A 24,677-nucleotide genomic window follows, 5' to 3' on the forward strand; every position below is an offset into this window, starting at 1 on the left:
CGGGGGGGGGGGGGGGGGGGGAGGTGAGGACAAGCCCCACCCCCGCCAGTACCACTCAGCAGATTCCATCATGGGGGTGATCACATATCAGATTTCAACAGGGAAGTGATCACAACATTATACAAATGCCATATCATGGGAATCATGGCCCAGCCAAGTTGACAAACAATCTTAACCATCACACATACAAAGTAATGTTCTCCGTCTGCTGTAGAATTGATCTTTCAAAAAAACCAAACCCATTGCTGTCAAGCTGATTCTGACTCATAGCAACCGTGTAGGACAGAGCAGAACTGCCCCGTATGGTTTCCTAGGCTGTAAGTCTTCGAGGAAGTGGACTGCCACATCTTTCTTCCAAGGAGCAGTTGGTGGGTTCCAACTACTGACTTTTCAGTTAGCTGAGGGCTTAACTGCTGCACTGCCAGGGCTCTTCTGGAATTAAACTAGAAATCAATAATTGACAGATAGCAAGAAAATCCCCAGAATAAGGAAGCAGTTATTTACAGTAAGTGCAACAAGCCTACAACCTTTATAGGAATTTCAAAGTTTTAACAAACATGTTTATGTGCCATGAACTATGCTAAACACTTTACATATATTCACTTAGTCTCCCTAACAATCTTATGTGGTACAGACTGTTAGTATTCCATTTTACAAATAAGGAAATTGAGGCATAAGGAGGTTAAGAAACTTGCCCAAGGTCACACATCCAGTAAGTCGCAGAGCCAAAGTAGAATCCAGGGACTGTAACAATGTGCAGTGTGCCATGTGATCTTTAACATTGTTTCTGCCTTTCACTTTAGCACAGACTTGCTCCTTATCGCTGATGGTCAAGGTAATTGGGCTGCCAAGTAAGCAGAGCTCCAACTGAGGCAAATCTATTCATGGGTTTGTTTCTCTGGGGCAGAAAGTAGAGGATCTAGGCCCAGACAAGTCCCGCATCCCCCATATGGGTTTACCACCTTCTGCTGGAAAAGGCATTACCGGCGCCCTTGACCTTAAAGCCCTTGCACGCCTTCATCAGATGGGTGCGGTTCTAAAATGACCAGCAGGGGGCGCCAGTTCGCCTCCTTTGGGTTCACTTCTGCAAACAGGGCTGTGACAGCTGCAGTCTGGGGAGCTGTCAGCTCGGTTCAGCAGCGTTGTCTGCTTCCTTCCTCTTTATCAGATCTGTCAGGGCTGTTGCGTGTTGTCTTCACCTCCGGCCTCCTTCCCTCCTTCCTGTGTCGAACGGACGTTCTCTGACGCAGCCCCTAATCTACACCTCCGCGCCTCCTGCCTGGGCAGAAGCAGGGCCAGGTCCCCCTTTCCCGCCCCCACTCGTACCCTTTTGGCGGGCGGGATCCTGCTTTGAGGTCAGGTCGCCCCAGGGCTTTGGCTTCACTTCCATCCGACGATGCAGAGCCCAGCATGCGCTGGGCTCTTGCAGGTCTTTAGCACTTCTGCAAACCCTGGCGTTGAAAAAGGCAGCTGGAGGAAGCGCTTCGGAAGCAAAACTAACAGGTCTGGTGGCAGTTGGGTCGAGGGAGGGCAAGGTGCTCTGCTGCGGTTAGTGCCGAGGGACTCCTCCCGGCCCCTCCCCTCACCCCTCAGCCCCGGGGGTCGCAGAGGCCTCTGACGTCCATATGACTGAAGGGTATTTGTTGAAGGCCTACTGTGTGCCTGCCACTGTGCCAGGGGCTGGGATGTGGTGGTGAGGACATTGGGCAAGCTCCTAACTCTCCAGGAGCCCGCACAGGTAGACAACCACACACAAAGCAGGCCACCTTGAAAGACATCAAGTACCACCTGGAAGTAACACTGAAAAGTGGGTGGCCAAGGGTCAGGGCTGCTTCTGCAGGACAGACAGGGAAGGCCCCTGGGAAGAGGTGACCTCTGCCCTCAGACTTCAGCGATGACTTTTTCTCTAGGAAAACAGTCTACAGTTCCAGAGGGAAACTTCCCCCCTCAGCCCCAGGACCAGCAGAAGATCCTCCCCCTTGAGAAGTGGCATCATGTAGGGAGAGCAGGCGTCAGGACATCTTTTGGGGTAAAAAGGGAAAGCCAGTGACACATTTCTGATCCCATTTCTTATAAAATAGGAGATGGATGTACCTCAATTTCTGCAAGTGTACCCTCTCTCTGATTTCCTCAGCCAAATTATAAGGTTAGTTTTCATGTTTCTAGCCTTAATCTTCTCAACAATCTCATGAGGTAGGTACTATTGTTATCTCCATTTAGATGAGGAAACTCAAGCACAGGGAGGCCAGACAGTTTGCTCAAGGTCACACAGGCCCTCTGGCTCCTGAATTGGAAGCCTTCATTTTCCCTCTGTTGGGAGGGGCTGAAGTGGGGGCCCAGGGAGGCTGATTCTCCAACCAGCAGTGGAGGAGCCTGGAGCTCCCCACGTGGGCTTTTTTCTACTGGAAGCTCAGAAGGCTCAGGGATGCACCACATCAAATGGGGGTGACAGATCCACCCATTGCCATTGAGTAGATTCTGACTCGTAGCCACCCTGTAGGACAGAGTAGAGCTGCTCCATAGAGCTTCCAAGGCTGCAGTCGTTACAGAGGCCGACTGCCACATCTTTCTCCCACAAGCGGTTGGTGGCGCTGGTGGGTTTGAACTGAAGACCATTAGGTTAGCAGCCAAGCGCTTAACCACTGAGCCATGAGGGGTCCTTGGTGGTGACAGAAGTGGAACTAAACAGTTCCAATACTAGGCATTGAGTGCGTTGTTACCCTATTTTTTTGTGTAAATGAGGAGGGGTCCTGTTTGGTGAAAGGGGACTCTGGGAGGCCAGCAAGAGCAGAAGGCACCCCCTACTGTTCTTGGCTCAGAAACGGTGGCTCAGCCCCCTGCTGTCTGCAGAGCTCACAGTAAGCTGGATGAACCGAAATTTCCCAGCCATGGAAGGGGCAGGAGAAGAAAACCCAGATCTCACTCCATTCCCTTCCCTAATTGGGCACATTTATCCAAAGGATTTCATCTCATTCCGTTAATTAGTTTACTGCAGAGGAATTGCTCCTAACCTCTATGTTGTTGTTGTTAGGTGCCATCAAGTCAGTTCTGACTCACAGCAATCCTGTGCACAACAGAACGAAACACTGCCCAGTCCTGCGCCATCCTTACAATCGTTGTCATGCTTGAGCCCATTGTTGCAGCCACTGTGTCAGTCCATCTTGTTGAGGGTCTTCCTCATTTTCACTGACCCTCTACTTTACCAAGCATGATGTCCTTCTTCAGGGACCGATCCATCCTGACAACACGTCCAAAGTATGTAAGATGCAGCCGCGCCATCCTGCTTCTAGGGAGCATTCTGGTTGTACTTGTTCCAAGACAGATTTGTTCGTTCTTTTGTCAGTCCATGGTATGTATATTCAACATTCTTTGCCAACACCACAATTCAAAGGCATCAATTCTTCAGTCTTCCTTATTCATTGTCCAGGTTTCACATGCATATGATGCGATTGAAAATACCATGGCTTGGGTCAGGTGCACCTTAGTCTTCAGGGTGACGTCTTTGCTCTTCAACACTTTAAAAAGGTCCTTTGCAGCAGATTTGCCCAAAGCAATGCATCTTTTGATTTCTTGACTGCTGCTTCCATGGGTGTTGATTGTGGAACCAAGTAAAATGAAATCCTTGACAACTTCAATCTTTTCTCTGTTTGTCATGATATTGCTCATTGGTCCAGTTGTGAGGATTTTTGTTTTCTTTATGTTGAGGTGTAATCCATACTGAGGGCTGCAGTCTTTGATCTTCATCAGTAAGTGTTTCAAGTCGTCTTCACTCTCAGCAAGCAAGGTTGTGCCATCTGTATAACGAAGGTCGTTAATGAGTCTTCCTCCAATCCTGATGCCCCATTCTTATTCATAGAGTGCTTCTCAGATTATTTGCTCATCATACAGATTGAATAGGTATGGTGAAAGGATACAACCCTGACACACACCTTTCCTGACTTTAAACCACTCAGTATCCCCTTATTCTGTCCGGACAACTGCCTCTTGATCTATATATAGGTTCCTCACAAGCACAATTAAGTGGTCTGGAATTCCCATTCCTCACGATGTTATCCACAATTTGTTAGGATCTCTATAGATCTTCCCAAAATTCTGTGGTCCTTGGGAGAATCTTGAAGTTGCCTATTATAATTTAGTTTTTTTCTTGATCAGAGAAAAAGACCAAAATGTGAATAAAATGGAGCCCAAATCCCTGGCTCCTCTCTCCCAGGTGCACAGTGTTGATTTGATTATCAGTAGAGATTTTTGCTTTTTAAAAAGAAAAGTTCCGCAGTGTTCTAAAGTTACTTTTCAACTTGATATTCCGAACTGACATTCACTGTCAGAGGCATTTTAGAGATCATGGTGACATCACGAGGGAAACAACCTGGCCCCCTTGTCTCACTGATGAAGGAACTAAGGGTGAGTGATTTGTCCAAGGCCCCATAGCTAGATAGTTGCAAAGCGGGGACTCCTAAAATAGTGCTCTCAGGACTAGAAGGTGGATTTGGCATAAATATGTGATGGCCACCAAGTAGGGGCAGAGTTGCCTCGAGAACCATGTGTTGATCCTGATGTCATGATTCTCCTTGGCTTTCAGGGAGTTCTCTGGATGAATTTAAGGACTTAAAGATTGTGTTTAATAAAGAATCTTTGGCATCCAGAGTCTTTATCTCATGTTGAAAAACAGATATACCATTGACTCTATAGGATACCCCTTCATTCAAGAATTCCACAGTTGAGTGCCTGCTGTGTATAAGGCACTGGCTAGAAGATGGGACTAAATGGAGACACGTGATTTCTGCCTTTTAGGAACTGCCAGAATGGCAATGGAGAAGGGACAGAAACACAAATAGCCAGGCTATAAAAGCAAAAGGTGAGAACCGATTCACAAGAATGCTACTCATTTGTTCCCTAGAATATTTATTAAGCCTACTCTGTGCCAGCTCTGGAAACCCTGGTGGTGTAGTGGTTAAGTGCTACGGCTGCTAACCAAAGGGTTGGCAGTTCGAATCTACCAGGTGCTCCTTGGAAACTGTGGGGCAGTCCTACTCTGTCCTATGGGGTTGCTATGAGTCAGGATCGACTCGGCGGCACTGGGTTTTGGTGGTTTGGTGCCAGCTCTGAAAGGGCATGATTGCTTTCCCCTGGGAAAATCAACAGGTTATCAAGACGGTATTCCTAAAAGGTTTTTTAACTGTTTAAATGATTATCAGAGTAATTCTGCTCATTGTAGAAATTCTGGAAAGTACAGAAAAGAGTACAGAAACCCATACATAAATTTCCCCCAACTTTACCACTCGGAAGCAACCCATTTTGTGATGTGTTTTCCAGCCTATGGCCTAGTATTTTTTTTTTTTTTATTAAGAATTTTAGAGCTTACTTTCTTTTTATTACAAGCTTATTATATCATAAGTGTTTCCATGTTGTCTAGAACTCTTATATTGTGAGGCTATTTACTCAGTCCTATCTGTATGTCATACTGTGGTGGGTTGCGTGTTGCTGTGATGCTGGAAGCTATGCCACTGGTATTTTGAATACCAGCAGAGTTACCTATGGCACACAGGTCTCAGTGGAGTTTCCAGACTAAGACTAGGAAGAAAGGCCTGGTGATCTAATTCTGAAAATTAACCAGTGAAAACCTTATGGGTCACAGCAGAATACTGTCTGATGTAGTGCTGGGAGATGAGCCCCCTAAGTTGGAAAACACTACACAATAGCCGCAACAGTAGACTCAAACATACCAATGATCATGAAAATGGTGCAGGACCAGGCAACGTTCTTTCTGTTATACAGAAGGTCACTAGGAGTTGGAACCGACTCAATGGCACATGGACGTATTGTGAATTACATATACCCTTCCTCCCTGCTTGGAGGACGTTTAGGTTGTTTCCAGCTTTGCGTTGTTACGCATTTACATTGCAGTGCACATCTCTGTACGTACATCTCCAGTCGTATTTCAACTTCTAGGTTTTGGAGACAATAATCAGACACGTGAACAAAAACAATGGGCTAGTTTTCTTTTTTTTTAGTTAAGAAGACTGATAAATATCACTAAAGTATTTGCCATAGGTTTCTAAGGAAACGGGAAAAAACGTGGACAATAGGTAGGAACATTTTTCAGGCTTTTGATGAATATCAGCCAGGGGCTTGCCAGAACTATTTCACCAGTTCACAGCCCCACCCTGGTGCCTCAGCTAATGCCAACTTCCTGCGTTGCAGCTAGCAGGGAGCAGTACCCATTTCTTCACCGTGACTAATTTAATGTTATCTCATTGCTGTCTGCATTTCTTTGACCCTTAGAGAAAGTGAGCTTTTTCTTTTCCTCTCCCAAATGTTGATTGGTCATTTTATAGTTGCTTTTTATTGTTTCTGTCCTTTGCCCTTTTATCCATGGCCATCTTTGTGTTTTTCTTATCGATTTTATGTGGCTTCTTTATAAATTAAGGACCCGAAGCGTCTATCTGTGGTATTGGCTGCAAACATTTTTCCAGTTGTTGTCTTTTAATTTTGCTTTTTTTAAAATCACACCGGAATTTTTTATTTTCATATAGCACAAATCAGTCAAACATTTCCTTTGTGGTTTCTTCCACAGCTTTGAAGCTTAGAAAGGCCTTCCCCATGTAAAGAGTAGTTGGCTGAGGGAGTTCCCAGGTGAGAGATACTATGGGGGCTTGGCCTGGAGGCTGGAGGTAACAGTGTTGGGTGTATGGAAGGGACAGGTAGGCGCGAAGGCTGAACTTGTCATTTGGGGTCTGATCAGGGACGCCTTTTAAGGCTGTGCTGTGGGCTTGTAGGAGTCCCTGGGTGGTGCTAACGGTTGTTGTTCTTGGCTGCTAACTGAAAGGTTGTAGGTTCAAGTCCAGAGGCACATTAGGAGAAAGGCCTGGCAGTCTAATCCCAAAAAATCAGCCGTGGACAACCCATGAAGCACATTTCTACTCTGATGCACATGGGTTTGCCAGGAGACAGAAGTGACTCCACAGCCGCTGGTGGGGTTATAAGTGAAAAAACAAACAGACCAAATCAGACCAGTTGCTGCGGAGTCCATTCTAACTCTTGGCAGCCCCACGTATTTCAGAGGAGATTTTTCAATGGCTGTGATCTTCTGGAAGTAGATTGCCAAGCTTTGCTTCTGAGGTGCCTCTGGGTGAATTTGAACCACCAACCGTAGTAGCTGAGAGCGCTAACCATTCGCACCACCAAGGGGGAGTTAATGAAGGTATTTGAGCAGGGGGATGGCAGATGTGAGAGGCTGCAAAACGGATTCTGTATCTTCAGGACGATACCTGAGTATTGGAATGTTGGATTCTTACCAAGAACAATGCGAAATCTATTCGGGGAAGCTATTATGGGAAATGCAAAGTTCATAGCTCAGTGAAACTTGAGAATTCTCTCTGTTTTCGTCTGAGTCTGCAGCTGCTTTGGGGATTGCAGGGTGATATTTCTGCCCTGGTTCTGTGCTATCAGCACCGGGAAGGATACTCCAGACCCACAAACTTCCCTTTGGCTTGACAGCAAGTTGATACTGCTCTGTTTGCCAGCCATGTCACGGACACCTTCTCTCTCTGCTTGGCATGGCTTCCCTCCAAGCCCGGCCGGGCTGCGAACCTTGCAAATACGCCTCCAGTTTTTACCTTTCCTTAATGAAAACAGTAGTTGCACTAACCGATTTTGCTAGAGAAACCACACTTGAACAATTTGTAAAATCCCTAGGATGGAGTTCTTCTGGGTGGCCAAGTTTTTTGGCAAATAAAGACCTAACTCCTTGGAGGACTGTATTTTACTCTCTGGTTAGACACCTTTTAGAAATGTATATACCTCTCTGCCTGCCCTCTTCCCCTCCTTCTTTTTTTTTTCATTCTCTTTGACAAGACAGTGTAATACATTATGAAATGAAATAGTTAAATATTGAAAAATTACCCAGAAACACAAACATTTCAGTTTTTTCCATCCTGCCTTCTGTGTGTGTGTGCATTGTATGGGGGCTGCAAATCACCTTAGGGGCTCTTTTGTGGTTCTGCCCTTTCTGGTGACCAGAGCTTGAGCAGTGTCTAGATCTTACACGGTGCAGTGAAACGACAATTTTAAATACTTTTTGTCAAAATAGAGTGTACCGGCAGTCTAATACGCCAATCATAAATATACACCTTCATGAATTTTCACAAACTGAACACACCCAGGGAACCAGCCCCCGATCAAGAAATAGAAGCTTATTAGCACCTTGAGTGGCCTCCTGACCTCTCCTAAGGCCTGATCTCTCCCCTCCACCCCAAAGGTAGCCTCTGCCTTAGCTTCTAACAGCAGATTCGTTTAGACTGTTTTCATGCGTTGCAGCAATAAAATCCTGAAGTTGGTCCTCTTTGGTATCCGGCTCCTTTTGTTCCACATTATGTTTGTGACATTCATCTGTGTTGAAGTATGTAGCAGTGATTTGTTCATGATCATGGGGTATGGTATTCCATCGTATGGGTATTGTTTATCTATTACTGTGGAACAAATTGGAGCCCTGGTGGCACAGTGGTTCAGAGCTTGGCTGTTAATCAAAAGGTGGGCAGTTCGAATTTAACAGCAGCTCCTTGGAAACCCTATGGGGCAGTCCTACTCTGTTTTCTAGGGACATTATGAGTTGGAATCGACTTGATGGTAATGGGTTTTTTTGTTTGTTTGTGTTTGTTTTGGTGGAAATATTACCCCCAAACCTAGTGACTTAACACAATAACAACATGTATGATCTTTCACAGTTGTTGTGGGTCAGGAATTTTAGGAGCAGCTTAGCTGGGTGGTTCTGGTTCAGCATGTCTCATGAAGTTGTAGTTGAGAGATTGACTGGGACTGCAGTCATCTGAAGACCTGATTGGGGCTCGAAGATATCTACTTTTAAAATTGCTCACCAACATGGCTGTTGGCAGGAGGCCTCAGTTCCTCTCCACTTGAGCCTCTTCTTAGTGTGGCTTGAGTTTGTTCATGACATGGTGGCTTGTTTCCCCCAGAGTAAGTGATCAAGAGACCAAGGTGGAAGCTGCAACGTTTTTTATGACTTGTCCTTGGAAGCCACACATGGCCATGTCTGTAACATCCTATTGGTCACCAGACCTATTCAGTGTGGGAGGAGATTTCACAAGGGCATGGCTACCCAGAAGCGAGGATCATTGGGGGCCTCTAGGAGACGCAGTGAGCTCTGGTGGTGCAATGGTTAAATGCTCGGCTGCTAACCAAAAGTTTGGTGGTTCGAACCTACCCAGTGGCTCTAGGGGAGAAAGACCTAGCAACTTGCCCCCGTAAAGATTACAGCCTAGAAAACCCTATGGGGCAGTTCTACTCTGTCACGTGGGGTCTCTATGAGCTGAAATTGACTCGATGGCACCTAACAACAACCACAGAAGGCTGGTACCGAGTATGGATAAACTACGGATTGTAAAAAGATCATTTCTTCTGTAGTATCTTCCATCACATCATTGTATTATAAATTGTTTGCTATTACAGCTAGAGCTGACATGGATATCTACATGCCTGTAGCTTTCTATTTCTGCTGAAGTAGTTCAGAGCAATACACTCCTGAGAATGGAATTCCTGAGTCAAAAGATCCCAGCTTGTTTACGGTTCTGGTACCACTGTCACCTTACTGCTTTTTAAAAGAACTGTGCTCATTTTCAGTGCTACTGGCAAACAAACAGTAGGCTGATTCCACTTCAGCTTTACTGCATTGGGCGTTAACGTCACCGGGCAAAACACTGTGCACGAGACATCAGAATGACCCTCCGTCATGAAGAAAACAACGACTGATAAACCTCAGCCACTGTTCCGGTTGCGATACAGCTATGCCTGCAGGGGCAGCTGCAACACGAATGCAGGGGTCCTTCTCTAAGTGGCCCCAGATGGTCAGTCCTCTGGACGTTTTTCGACCAAGCTGGTTTTGAAGTTGCATTTTCTGTCACCTCGTGGAGCGGCAGCCTGGTGGGGTGGAAAGAGTAGGGGCTTTGTAGCAAGAGAGTTTGGGGTTCAAATTTTAGCTCTACTGTGTACTAGCTGAGTGAACTTGGGCACATTGCTTTCCTCAGTATCCCCATCTGTAAAATGGGATCATAACCTCAAATTCCTAGGGTGGTTTGAGGATTAAAGAGACAATGATGTAGCATTCCCGGCGCCCTGCTTGTTGCATAGTCGACACTCAACATGTCTTGTTTTTCTCCCTTCTTCTCCCATTTCCTCTTCTTGGGTCAATAAGTTTCACACATTTTACACCCACTTTCTGTGATAGGTCCTTGGTTCTCCTGAAGAAAAAAAGTACAGTAGTTTTTGTTTTTTTTTTCTCTAATTATAGCAGTGGTGCACATACACCATATAAAAATTTTGGAAACTGTGGGAAAGTACAAAGAAGGAAATAAAAATTACCCACAATTTCACACCCCAGATCTGGCACTGCTAACGCGTGGGTGTGTCTCCTCCTGGGTGTTGGGCCACTTCTTGTTCTCAAAATTCTAAGGTATGGGGCAGTGTGACAGTCTGTCCAGGCCCCAAGGCTGTGCCCGGGGTCCCCAAGCCAGCCCACCTTTTACTGCATGTGTGGGAACTCTGAGGAGCAGGGGATCTCTGCAGGGACAGCAGGTAGACTCAGTCCTTACCACCTGCAGGGAGCAGGACCAGAATTTCCTGGGGGACAAGAATGTTCTTCAGTCTCCCCTTTCCCCTGCAAGGCCATGGCCTCTGGGATTGGCTGCCCTAAACTCATCTAGACTTTGGGCACTTCCTGTCTCTGAGCCTCAGTTTACTCATCTGTTAAGTGAGCAGCTGGCCTCTATTTCCAGGTCTAATGGGGCACGGGAGGTGTCTGTGAAATGCAAAGTGCTTTGTAACTTGGAGGGTCTTCTATATACGTATGGAGTCCCTGGGTGGTACAAATGGTTAAATGTGAACTGCTAACCACTCTTCTGAGCAGCTTTAATAGGTTACCCTGGGAGGAGCCCCCTTGCCCCCCCACACACATAGGAGGCAGAAGCCTGCCCAGTAGCATCCGTCCCGGAGGAGAAGACAACAGTGCAGGGTAGGGAGAGGACAAAAGGAATCCTGGAGACCCTTTCTCACCATTTCCTTCTCTTTTTCTTTTTTTGTTTGTTTGATGGAAAATAACTCTTTATACATTTTTACATCAAATAGATTTTGGGCACCTCCTATGGACCAGGCAGTAGCCCACCTGCTGGGACACAGTGGTGAATAAACTAACATGTCACCGCCCTCATGGAACTTATATTCTGTTATGGGATAAAAACAATAAATAAATAACTATACAAAGTATAACATGTAGTGATAACCCATAATCACTATTCCGACTCATAGTGACCCCACGTGTTATAGAGTAGAACTGAGCTCTGTAGGGTTTTCTTGGCTGTAATCTTTTTTCAAAGTTTTATTTTGTTGTTGCTGTTGAGAATATACACAGCAAAACATACACCAATTCAACCACTTCTACATGTCCAATTCACTGACATTGATCACACTCAAGTTGTGCAAACTGGTCTCACCCTCTTTTCTGAGTTGCTCCTTCCCCATTAGCAAAAACTCACTGCCGCCTGAGGTTCCTAGCTAATCTTTTCAGTTGCTGTTGTCAATTTGATCCCATATTGTTGTTTTTAGATGCAGTTGAGTTGGTTCAAGCTCACAGCGATCCTAGGTACAACAGAACGAAACACTGCTGGGTCCTGCGCCATCCTCAAAATAGTTGTTATGTTTGAGCCCATTGTTGCAGCCACTGTGTCAGTCCATCTCACTGAGGGTTTTCGTCTCTTTTGCTGACCCTCTGCTTCACCCAGCATGATGTCCTTCTCCAGGAACTGGTCTCTGCTGATAGCATGTCCAAAGTACCTGAGACGAAGTCTTGTCGTCTTTGCTTCCAAGGAGCACTCTGACTGCCTTATTTCTTTCAAGGCAGATTTGTTTGTTTTTCTGGCAGTCCACAGTATATTCAATATTTTTCAACAACACTATAATTCAAAGGCATCAGTTCTTCTTCAGCTTTCCTTATCTATAAGATCCATATAGATAGTTCTTAAAAGAGCAAGGCGGACATTTTTTTTTTTTTTAACTGGTTAAGCTATACTATTGTTTGGTTTTAAAGAAGATTGCAGGGGGTATTTTTGTTTAAGTTTTAAAGATTCTCTCAGGGCAATAGTTTCAAAGGTTTACCCAGCCTTCATGGCTCCAGAAAGTCTGGAGTCCATGAGAATTTGAAATTCTGTTCCGATCTCACCATTTTCTTTTTTAAAAATTATTAGTATTAAAACACTGCTTTTATTGTAAAATGTTTCAAACATTTCATAGAGAAGAAGTGTAAGAATAATCCAACGAGTATCTGTACATCCACCACCTAGATGGAATAACTTGACACTTGGCCACATCGTCTTATCTATCCATATTATACACGTATAATGTCTGTACCATGGACTACCAGAAGAAGGAACAAATCTGTCTTGGAAGACATACAGCCAGAATGCTCCTGAGAATTGAGGATGGCGAGACTTCATCTCACATACTTTGGACATGTTATCAGGAGGGACCAGTCCCTGTAGAAGGAGATCATGTTTGGTAAAGAAGAGGGTCATCAAAAGAGAGGAAGACCCTCAATGAGATGGATTGACACAGTGGCTACAACAATGGTCTCAAACATAACAATGATTGTGAGGATGGTGTGGGACTGGGCAATGTTTGTTCTGTTGTACATACGGTCACTATGAGTCAGAATTGACAGCACTGAACAACAATAACAGCAAAGCTTCTAAGGGGCTGAATCAGGGCTCCAACATGGGAGGTTTGTTGGCTCCTGGGATTACACCTTGAGAATTGTGCCCCACAGGGCAATTTTTAGGGGGCTATTCCTAAAAAAAAAAAAAAATTTTTTTTTTAGGAGCCTAATTCAGGCCCAGAGCACTGGAGAGTCTGTAGTAGGTTTGGGGTGGGGCCTAAGCAGTTGGATTTTAAACGAGCTCTTCCCACTCTGGGGCGATCCTGCTGTGTCCCCTCGTTTAAGAGCACATGGAAATTCAGGGCCCAAGCCCTCTCTCAGCCACTGCCGGTGACTGTTTGCTGACCTGTGAGTCCCCAAGGGTAGAAGTCATGTCACCTTCATGTTTATATTCCACCCTTCTTGTCCTGGAGGTGCAAAACGGGATCAGGGAGACACCAGGCATTCTGTGACTCGGGTCGAACAGGGCCCCAGTCTCATCACCGCTTTCCCTGTAGCATCAGACGCAGGGTGTGGTTGGCAGGGAAGAGGTGAGGTTGAATGTGGCCCCCACAGGCACCAAGCCATCCTGGCTACCCTGGTCACCCTAGGGAGCCTGGAGGCTGGGAATATGACTGCTCTGGGCTTCCCAGAAAAAGGGGCAATGTTGCTGTCTCCCCTGTCTTGGCGATGACCATCAGCTTGGGTCTGGGACAGTCTGGTGGGGGTCCCCCAGGCTGGTGGCCAGTGCTGGGGGCTCCTAAAGCCTTCCAGCCCTGACATCATCCCCGAGGGCCCATCCGTCAGACAATAGACAATTTACCACGTCTCTCCCAAGATGTTGGCTCACGGGGGTGCAGGCCTTCAGACGGCACACCCTTCTGACAGAACCTGTTGTTCAAGTTGACAAATTCACTACAGAGGTTACGCAGTTTGGGTAGATCTTGTAGGAGGGGTGGGGTGCGGCCTTGAATAATTCCAAATTTGCACTAACCAGTCTAGGATTTGCCAGGTTACCTGTTCTCCAGAACAAACACCTCTCTGGGGCCACATCAGAGCTCAGCGGCCTTTTCTCAATCATCAGATAAGGTAAGGCTTTTTTGTATTTGGAACTTGAAAAAAATCAGGCTGGGCTTGAAGATCAGGCAGGAGACCAAAAGGACACTTGAATTGTGAATCCCTTTTGTTTGTTCTGGGGGAGGGGCAATTAGTAGACCTTCTTGGCTGCTGCTGGGCTGTAGAAGCTTCGATGCCAGCATCCTGAAGGAGAGGTTGCGGGAGGAAAAACCAGTTGCTGTGGGCTCGAACCACCAACCATTTGGTTAGTAGCCAATCGCTTAACCATTTGTGCCACTCCGGGACTCCTTAGGCAGGGGAAAAGGGTGGCTGTGGGTGAAGGGAATGGCATTGGTGGGTATGGCTGGTAACTCAGACTGAGGCCATACATTTGTGGGGAGATGGGACTCCCCAGGTTCCCAGAGTCAGAGAGGAAACTGAGGCTTAGAGGGGCCAGTGTTGTGCCCAGGGTCACATGGTCAGGGGCAGAGCTTGTATGTACACCTTCAGTGGACATTGGGCATCTTTCCAGGCCTCGCTCTGTCCTGCTTCCTGGTGACAGACCTGCCCTCCCACCCCGAATGCTTGATCGGTGCCTGGACCGACCCCGCCCTAATGGGGTCCGGTTGTTCCTTGCCCTTATCCACTTTCAGGCTTCCTTCCTGACTGCCAGGGTGGCTGACCTATAGCGACTGCAGGCCCCACACCAGTGGTTACAGGTGCCCTGCCAGCTCCCTCACTGTGTCAGGGCTAGCCCTGTACAAACCCCTCATCCTCGGTCCCTCCTGACTGTCCCGCTTTTCTGGCAGACGTCGACTGACTGGACGCTCTGCTCCCTGGGCTCATGCTCTCTGGCTCTCTCTGACCACCCCTTCTTCCTCGTTCAGTCATTTCTTCCCCCTCACGCCCTCAGTACAGGCCCTCCCAAGGTTCCTACTAGTGATAATAGCAATGACATTAAAAAGGGTAATACCTCCTGTTCACTGAGACTTTGAACCAAGCACTGTGCTAAGTGCTTTACAAGCATTACGACCCTCACACGACGCCACAGGTTTGGGGGAAGAAACCGTCTCCTGCTGCAGCCAGGGGGGGGAGGGGCTGGCATTTTTGGAAAACGTGGAGTTGTTAGGTCTTTTGGCGATTGGCCAAGATGTCCTCCTTAGAGGAAAAGAAATTAGAAAGTGTTATGTGCGAGTGTGTTGAGTGAATGTGTGTGTGAGTGTGAATATGTGTGTGAGTGTGTCAGACCATCTTGTACCAGGCCTGACTCCTAAGCTTCACAGGAGTGGCCAGTGGGGGACAAGCAAGTGAGGCCCAGGTGCTCTCCACAAGTGACTGTGACCTCCAGGAACCCCAGGGCTCTCACTTGCCCCCGGCCCCTGACCATGGAAGGTGCTACACAGAGGGACCCCTCTTGGGATCGTTCCAGAGTTTGAGGTGTGCAGGTATGTTTTCTTCTCTCAGAACAGCTCTGTGTGCGCGCGCGTGCAAGCGCTCAAGGTCCGAGCTTATCCCATTCCCCGCGTCTCCCCTGACCTCCATCCACTAGACTTTGTGGAGTCGTTCTCGTTAGCTGGCGTGATTCATTGTGTGAGGGGGGTTTAGTGCCGCTCATAAAACACCACTGGACGTGCTGTTTTCGTTTTTCCTCTTTCTCTCCCAGCCCCTCCGCTCTAGCCTGGGATTCTCCCCCGAGTTTGGCCAGATATATAAAATAAATACCTGCCGTGCGGGAGGAAATGACCTGCGGGTTTGGGGAGCCTTTTTAATGGGGGCTGAGAGCTGCTGACAGTTCCACGTTTCCCCCGTTTTACCATTTCATGTTCTGAGACCTGCCTGCGAGCTGAGCAGCAGATCCCAGGGTGTTTCGGGGAGCCTGGGGTGGTGGGGGGCGCCTCACCACATATTTCAGTAAGGCGGCAGCTCCCCGCCTGGTTTCTCAGCCCAGTTTCTCATTTAGCTTTGCTCTGGGTTTATCTCTGTCCATGGATTTCTTTCTTTCTTTCTTTTTTTTTTTTTTTAAAGCTTTTTGATAAGAAAAAGAAATGCATGTTTGTCTCTAAAACTATAAAACCAGTTGCCGTCCAGCCAGTCCCAACTCACGGCAACCTCATGCGTGTCACAGTAGAATTGTTCTCCACAGGTTTTTTTGTTCTTTCCCTTTTTATTGTGCTTTAGGTGAAAGTTTACAGAGCAAATTCATTTCTCATTCAATAATTGATACACAAATTATTTCGTGACATTTGTTGCAATCCCCATGATATGTCAACTCTCTCCCCTTTTCCACACTGGGTTCCCCGTTTCCATTCGTTCCGTTTTCCTGTCCCGTCCTGCCTTCTCGTCTTTGCTTTTGGGCAGGCGTTGCCCACTTGGTCTGGTATACTTGATTGAACTAAGCTGCATGTTCCTAAGCTGCATTGTTTGTTTTATAGGCCTGTCTAATCTTTGGCTGGAGCTCTGGTGGTGGGTGGTTAACAAATCGGCTGCTAACAAAAAGGTTGGCAGTTTGAACCCACCAGCCACTCCTTGGAAACCCTATGGGGCAGTTCTACTCTGTCCTATACCTATAGGGTTGCTATGAGCTGGAATTGACTTGATGGCAATGGGTTAATCTTTGGCTAAAGGGCGAACTTTGAGCGACTTCACTTCTGAGTTCAAAGGGTGCCCTGGGGGTCATAGTTTGGGGTTCCTCCAGTCTCTGTCAGAACAGTAAGTCTGGTCTTTTTTTGTGTGTGAATTTGAATTTTGTTCTATATTTTTCGCCAGCTCTGTCTGGGACCCTCTATTGTGATCCCTCATTGTGATCCCCGTCAGAGCGGTCGGTGATGATAGCTGGACACCAACAAGTTCTTCTGGGCTCAGGCTGGTGGAGGCTGTGGTCCATGTGGTCCATTAGTCCTTTGGATTAATATTTCCCTGTGTCTTTGGTTTTCCTCATTCTCCTTTGCTCTGGATGGAATGGGACCAATAGTTGTATCTTAGATGGCTGCTCCCAAGGTTTTAAGACCCCAGGTGCTACTCCCCAAAGTTGAATGTAGAACATTTTCTTTATGAACTATGTTATGCCAATTGACCTGGATGTCTTCTGAGACCATGGTCCCTAGCCCTCAGCCCAGCAACTCAGTCCCTGACAGAGTCTGGATATGTCTATGAAGCTTCTATGACTTTGTCTTGGTTAAGTTGTGCTTACTTCCCCTATATTGTGCACTGTCTTTCCCTTCGCTAAAGTAACACTTAACTACTGTCCAGTTAATGGTTTCCCCTCCCCATGCCTCCTCTCCCTCGTAACCATCAAAGACTCTTTCTTTCTGTGTAAACCTTTTTTTAAGTTTTCAGAATAGTGGTCTCATACAGTATTTGTTCTTTTGTGATTGACTTTTTTCACTCAGTATGACGCCCTCCAGATTGATCCATGTTGTCAAATGTTTCACAGATTCATCATTGTTCTTTATCTTTGCATAGTATTCCACTGTGTGTATGTACCATAATTTGTTTATCCATTCATCTGTTGATGGGCGCTTAGGTGGTTTCCATGTTTTTGCTATTGTGAATAATGCTGCAGTGAACATGAGTGTGCATATGTCTATTCATGTGACAGCTCTTATTTCTCTAGGATATATTCCTACAAATGGGATTGCTCAATCATATGGTATTTCTATTTCTAGGTTTTTAAGGAAGTGCTGTACCATTTTCCATAGTGGTTATGCCATTTTACACTCCCACCAGTAGTGCATAAGAGTTCCAATCTCCCTGCAACCTCTCCAATGTTTGTTATTTTCTGTGTTTTTTTGATTAGTGCCAGTAATGTTGGGTTAAGATGGTATCTCATTGTAGTTTTGATTTGCATTTCTCTAATGGCTAGTGATGGTGATCATTTCCTCATGTGTCTGTTAGCTGCCTGAATGTCTTCGCTGTTGAAGTGTCCTTCATATCCCTTGCCCATTTTTTAATTGGATTGTCTTCATTGTTGAGGTGTTGCAGTGTTTTATAGATTTTAGAGACTAGGCCCTCATTGGATATGTCATAGCCAAAAAATTTTTCCTAGCCCATGGATTCTCTTTTTACTCTTTTGGTGAAGTCTTTTGATGAGCGTGTTTGATTTTTAGGAGCTCCCAGTTATCTAGTTTATCTTCTGATGTTCGTGCATTGTTAATTATGGCTTGTATCCTATTTATGCCATGTATTAGGGCTCTAACATTGTCCTTATTTTTTCCTCCAGGATCTTTATAGTCTTAGGTTTATGCTTAGGTCTTTGATCCATTTTGAATTAATTTTGTGTATGGTATTAGGTATGGATCCTGTTTCTTTTTTTTTACAGTTGGACATCCAGTTTTGCCAGCAAAATTTGTTGAAAGAGACTGCGTTTTCCTCGTTTAATGGACTTTGAGCCGTTGTCAAAGATCAGCTGACCATAGGTGGATGGGTTTACAACTGGGTTCTCAAGTCTGTTCCGTTGGTCTACGTGTCTGTCGTCGTACCAGTACCAAGCTGTTTTGACTACCGTGGCTGTATAGTAGGTTCTGAGACCAGGTGGTGTGAGGCCTCCTATTTTGTTCTTCTTTAGTAATGCTTTGCTTATATGGGGCCTCTTTCCTTTCCATAAAGTTAATGATTAGTTTTTCCATCTTGTTAAAGAATGCTGCAATTCCTATTTGATAAGAATTACATTACATCTGTAGATTGCTTTGGGTAGAATCGACACTTTCACGATGTTGACTCTTCCTATCCAGGAGCATGGTATGTTTTTCCATTCATGTAGGTCTTTTTTGGTTTCAGAAACCCTGGTGGCATAGCAGTTAAGGGTTCGGCTGCTAACCGAAAGTCAGCAATTCGAATCCACCAGGTGCTCCTTGGAAACCCTATGGGAGCAGTTCTACTGTGTCCTATAGGGTTGCTATGAGTCAGAATCAACTCGACGGCAATGGGTTTTTTTTGGTTTCTTCCAGTAGTGTTTTCTGGTTTTCTTTGTACAGGTCTTTTATGTCCCTGGTTAGATTTATTCCTATTTTATTTTTTTAGGGCTATTACAAATGGTAAAATATTTTCCTGATTTCCTTTTTGAGCTTTCTTTGTTGGCATGTAGGAATCCAACTGATTTTAGTATGTTGATTTTGTATCCTGCTACTCTGCTGAATCTTTCTATCAGATCCAGTAGTTTTCCTGTGGTATCTTTAGAGCTCTCTATGTATAGTTTCATATCATCTGCGAATAGGGTTAGTTTTACTTCTTCTTTACCAATTCGGTTGCCCTTTGTTTCTTTTTCTCGCCTTATTGTTGTAGGTAGCCTCCGCAGGTTTTCAATGGCTGATTTTTCAGAAGTGATCGCCATGTCTTCATCCCGAGGCACCTCTGAGTAGACTCAAACCGCCAACCTTTTCGTTAGCAGCCAAGAGTGCTGTTTGCACCACTCAGGGACTCCTTAAATCTACAAACATAGAAATGAAGACCTTCCCTCCCCCTTTCTGTCCTAATGTCTCTCCCCACAGGAACAATGCAACCTGCACTGTGTTGGGAGCAACTATAGGTTTCTCACCTCTTTTTCTGAAGTATAAATTGCTTGAGGCCTCTGTTGGAATCATCTTTATCCCAGCATGACCCCTGGCTTATGGCTGACCCTTGGCAAATGTTGGATGAATGAATGGAAATGATGAAACTGTGTCCATTCAGTCTATCCCGAAGGGCAATTGAACCCAGGAAGACATGTCTCAGCCACCCTGGAGTTGGAAGATCTGTATTTGGGGTGTGGTCCTACCCCTTCATCCCTGCATGAATTTGGGCAGGTGTCATTTACATTTTGGAACTTCAGTTTTTCCATCTGCACAATGGGGATATTACCTGCCCAGCTTGTTTCTCAGAGCTGTGAAGGTCAAATTAGAAGGCAGAGGGAAAACATTCCATGTAAGATAAAGCCTGGAGAAATCTCTGAGACAAAGCACTGTGTGGGAAATCAAGTTAGGACCAAGCAACACAGGATGGTGGTGTTCATTATTTTTCATGTCTCCCCCCTCTCTCTCTCCAGATGAGAAGACAAAGGCCTGGAAATTACTGTCCAAATCAACGCTGGCTGCCTCTGGGAGGGGTATACAGTTAGGGGGTGGGTGGCCAAGGAACTCTTAGCTTTATTTGCAATATTTTAACTTTTTATAACTGTGATGTACTCATGTTTTACTTTTGTATTGAAATAAATTTTAATGTATATGTATGTAAATAAAGTACAATTAATAGTAGTCTCCATTTACTGAACTCTTACTCAGTAACATGCTGTGAGGACTATGATTATGCCCATTTTACAGATGAGGAAACTGAGGCACAGAGAGGGGAAGTGACTGGCTCAGGGTCATGCAGCCAGTGAAAGCTAAAACAGAGTCTGAACTCAGGTATGGTTGACTTCACTGGGGGTTGTTGTTGTTATTGCTGTCAAGTGAGTTCTGACTCATGGCAGCCTTGCGTATAACAGAACGAAACCTTGCCTGGCCTTGTGCCATCTTGTTTGAGTCCATTGTTGTACTATTGTGTCAATCCATCTCATTGAGAGTTTCCCTCTTTTTCGCTGATCCCTGCTTTACCAAACGTGACTTCCTTTTCCAGCGATTGGCCTTTCCTGATGGCGTGTCAAAACAAAGCAAGCCAAAATCTCACCACCTTCTCTTCAAAGGAGCATTCTGGTTGTAAGTTTTCTAAGATAGCTTTGGTAATTCTTCTGGAATTCCATGGTATATTCAATATTCTTCGCCAACACCATAATGCAAAGGCATCAATTCTTCTTCAGCCTTCCTGACTCATAGTCCAACTTTCGCATGCATATGAGGTGATTGAAAAGACCCTGGCTTGGGTCAGGCTCACCTTAGTCATCAAACTGACACCTTTCTTTTTAAAACCTTAAAGAGGTCTTTTGCAGCAGATTTCTCCAATGCAGCTGAGGATTACTAGTCCCCAAATGGACATTGGCAACAGCGGATCCTGGGCAAGGCAGGAGAAGGCAGTCAGAGCAGCCTTGTGACACAAGGGGAGAGATAGCCCACAGCGTGGTTACCAGGAAGTGATGACATCATGTTGAGGAACAAAGGGTTTGGAGTCAGAAAGACCCTAGCAGTGCCACTTCTGGCTGTCTGACCTTGGGCAAGCTTCTTTGCCTCTCTGGGCCTCGGTTTCCTCATTTGCAAAAAGGAGGGAGAAACCACCTACCTTACAGGCTTGTGTGGATTGAGCATGTAATAGACATAAGAACACCTGGTAAACTGTGAAGTGCTGTTTATTTGTACCTGAAACTAGCGTTTATTATGCACCCCTTCACGAGGGGCTGGGGATAGAGCAGCAAACACAACAGACAGGATCCCGGTCCCCTGGATGTTGCTTTTGAGTGGCTGAAGCCAGTCAACCAGCAAACCAGTAAGATACTTCAGAGCGTGGTGAGTGCAACGAAGGCCATGACACAGGACGATGGGATGGTGCCAGCCTTGGAGGCTGCGGGGCTTGAGCCAGGGTGACCAGCACAGGCCTCTAGAGGAGGTGACCTCTGAACAGAGGCCAAATGGTGGGAGATCAGTGGAAGCTTGTGTGTTGCTATGTTGCTGAACAGGTTTCAGCAGAGCTTTCAACTAAAGTGGACTAGAAAGAAAGGCCTGGTGATCTACTTCTGAAAATCAGCCAGTGTAAACCCCTTGGACCACAATGGTCCAATCCGCAGCCAGTCACGGGATGGCACAGCACTGGGTGGTTCTCTTATGCATGGAGCTGCCACGAGTCACAAGTCGACTTGACAGCAGCTGACAACAACAACACATCACGTTAAATGCATTTCCTTGTTTGTCCCACCTGACTCGTTTTGGGTTAGGAGCTTGATGGGCACGACTCTACATATCTAGTACTAGCACCAAGCTCTAGAGAAGTTCACTATTGTTGTTACGTGCCATCAAGTCGTCTCCAACTCATAGAGACCCTGTGCACAACAGAACAAACCTCTGCCCAGCCCTGTGCAATCCTCACAGCCGATGCTGTTTGAGCCCATTTTTGTAGTCACTGTGTCAATCTATCTCTTTGAGGGTTTTCCTCTCTTTTGCTGACCCTCTACTGTACCAAGTATGATGTCCTTCTCCAGGGACTGATCCCTCCTGATAACAGGTCCAAAGTACTTGAGATAAAGTCTTGCCATCCTAGCTTCTAAGGAGCATTCTGGATGCGCTTGTTCCAAGACAGATTTATTTGTCTTCTGGCAGTCCACGGGATATTCAATACTCTTCACCAACACCATGATTCAAAGGCGTCAATTCTTCTGTCACTCAGACGTTCACTGAGGCACCTGCAACGTGCCAGACCTCCTAAGGGCTTTGTGTGCATTGCCTAGATTAATTTTCCCAACAACCCTGAGAAGTAGATACTATGATTCCCATTTGCCATCTGGAGGATCTGAGGTTCAGAGGTGGAGGGGGTGCCCAGTGCCATCTGCTGTGAGTGGCAGAGCTGGGACTTGAACTTAGCTTCTCTGGCTGAGTGAAGGTCATGCTTATTAACCACAGGAGCACAGAGCCTCGCTCAGCACATCCAGGCGGTGGGATGGGATTGCATGAGACGTCCTCACTGGGAACACTTTCAGTTCAGCTTCTGGAAGCCTGTCCAAGCCCCTCCGTCAGCCCCTTGCAGATGAGGAGGCTGTTCCCATGGCCGCTTCTCCATTCTGGAATGACCACAAAGCAGGCGGGGATAGCAGGTCTGACCACAAATAGACAGATGTTTCCACATGTGGAAGTTGAGTTTGAGTTTTGGTGCAGTTTTCGTGGTTCCCTTTTCACTCTTTTGGGTCATGGTCAAGTAGCTCTGATGTGTCTCCATCTCTACTGCTCACTGTGTTTACCAGCACCGCCACCAGTTGCCATGGAGTTGACTCCGACTCATGCCGACCCCGTGTGTATCAAGAGTAAAGTTGTGTCCCATTGGATTTTTAATGGCTGATTTTTTGGAAGTAGGTGGCCAGGCTCCTCTTCTGAAGTGCCTCTAAAAAAAAAAAAAAAAAAAAGGTGGACTCAAGTCTCCAACCTTTTGATTAGCAGCTGAGAGCATTAACAGTTTGCACTATCCAGAGACTCCATCACAATCTTTAGACTGTTCTTAATCACTCCTCCCACCCCTTTTTAGCAGAGTACTGTATGGTCTGCATCACGCTTTTACATGTACTAGCTCAGTGAATCTTCCCAGCAACCCTGGGACGTGGGCCCATTTAATAGACTGAAGCTCAGAGAAGCTAATTGACAGCAACAATAATTAGCTGCTTTTTACTGAGCTCTTAGCATGTGTCAAACATGACACTAAACCATTTTGCACATTGTATCTCATTTAATCTTCATAACCACCCTGTGAGGTAGATATTATCCCTCTTTGGACAAAACTGCCCCATAGGGTTTCCAAGGAGTTCCTGGTGAATTTGAACCGCCAGCCTTTTGGTTAGCAGCCCTCGCTCTTAACCACTGCACCACTGGAGTTTCCATCCCTATTTTAGAGGTAGAGAACTTAAGCTCAGAGAGCACAATGGACTTGTCCAAGGTCACAGAGTGACAAATCCAGACCTAGAACCCAGGTCTCTTGACTCCTGGTCCAGTGCTCTAACCAACTCTTAGAACACCTGCAAAACATCTGTACTATAGTTCAACGCAGCTCTGATACCATTGGCTATAAGACACATCACTCTTGTATGTACCACTAGCGAAGAAAAAATGCTGTCAATTAAACTAAGACACAATACTTTCTTATCATTTAGAATTTTAATTTTGTACTTATTCAAAGAGCACTTTTAAACTTAATTAAATGCAGATTTTAATATTCATCACTCTGTGCATACACAAAAGAATGGTTAAGACTTTTCCACATTCAAAAATCTGACTGACTCAGAATGGCCAATGTCCATGTTTTTCCTCACAATATTGTCCTTTGCGCCAGCAAGTGTTGGTGACATAGATTTCTCTCTTTCTCTTTTTAAAAACATTTTATTGAAGTATAACTTACATGAAATAAAGTGTACAAGTCATAAATATACTTAGTGAGTTTTTTACCCATGTAACCCAACCCAACCCATTGCCCTCAAGTCAATTCCAACTCATAGCGACACTATGTAGGACAGAGTAGAACTGCCCCATAGGGTTTCCAAGGAGCGGCTGGTAGATTTGAACTGCTGACCTTTTGGTTATCAGCCATAGCTCTTAACCACTGCGCCACCAGGGCTCCTTTGCTTATGTACACACCTATAATCAGTGGTGGGCTGGAGCTGGCTCATACTAGCTCATGAGAGCCAATTGATAACAATTCAATAATTTAAAAATCAGTTGCTAAACTCTTAGTAGTTTAAAGTCAGCTCGGTGGGAGTGGAGCCCTGATGGTGCAGTGGTTAAGAGCTTGGCTGGTAACCAGAAAGGTCGGCAGTTTGAATCCACCAGCCACTCCTTGGGAACCCCATGGGACAGTTCTATTGTGTCCTATAGATTGCTATGAGTCGGAATCAACTTGATGGTGATGGTTTTTTTGATTTATGGTGGGAGTATTTACACCATGGAAATTGGCAAATGCTACAATTCAGTCCCTCCCTTCCCCTCAGTTCTGGATCTAGATTACTCAACTAGCTCACCACCAAGTGTAACCACTACCCAAATAAGAGAAAGAGTTAGAAACTCAGAAGGCTCCTTTGTGCCCACCTCCGCAAGTTCCTTCTCCAAGGGGACCAATATTTGATGCAGCATTTCTTAAAAGAACCCACAGAAGAGCTGAGAGCCACTGGCACTGGGCTCTTGAGCTGGCTTTGCCCTCGTGCAGAGGTAGCCCACTCTGATTCCCATGTGAGGAATGCTGCTAAACACGTCTGATTTACCGCCTCCTCCCCAGGAACTACAGCCACTTGATTCCTAGAGGTTAAAAGAATATTCCTCTATTGTCTCCAGAA

General features: G+C 45.8%; 1 long non-coding RNA gene across 1 annotated transcript; it reads left to right on the forward strand.

The window, feature by feature from the left end:
- Positions 1-50: 50 nt before the first annotated feature.
- Positions 51-23,853, forward strand: LOC111752048 (uncharacterized). The gene is made up of 3 exons (XR_010321326.1): positions 51-1,503; positions 2,082-2,146; positions 19,773-23,853. It is a non-coding gene; the product is annotated as an uncharacterized LOC111752048 (long non-coding RNA).
- The last annotated feature ends 824 nt before the right edge of the window (positions 23,854-24,677 follow it).

The sequence above is a fragment of the Loxodonta africana genome, chromosome 3, assembly GCF_030014295.1.
Source record: "Loxodonta africana isolate mLoxAfr1 chromosome 3, mLoxAfr1.hap2, whole genome shotgun sequence".
NCBI classification, from domain to species: Eukaryota; Metazoa; Chordata; class Mammalia; order Proboscidea; family Elephantidae; genus Loxodonta; species Loxodonta africana.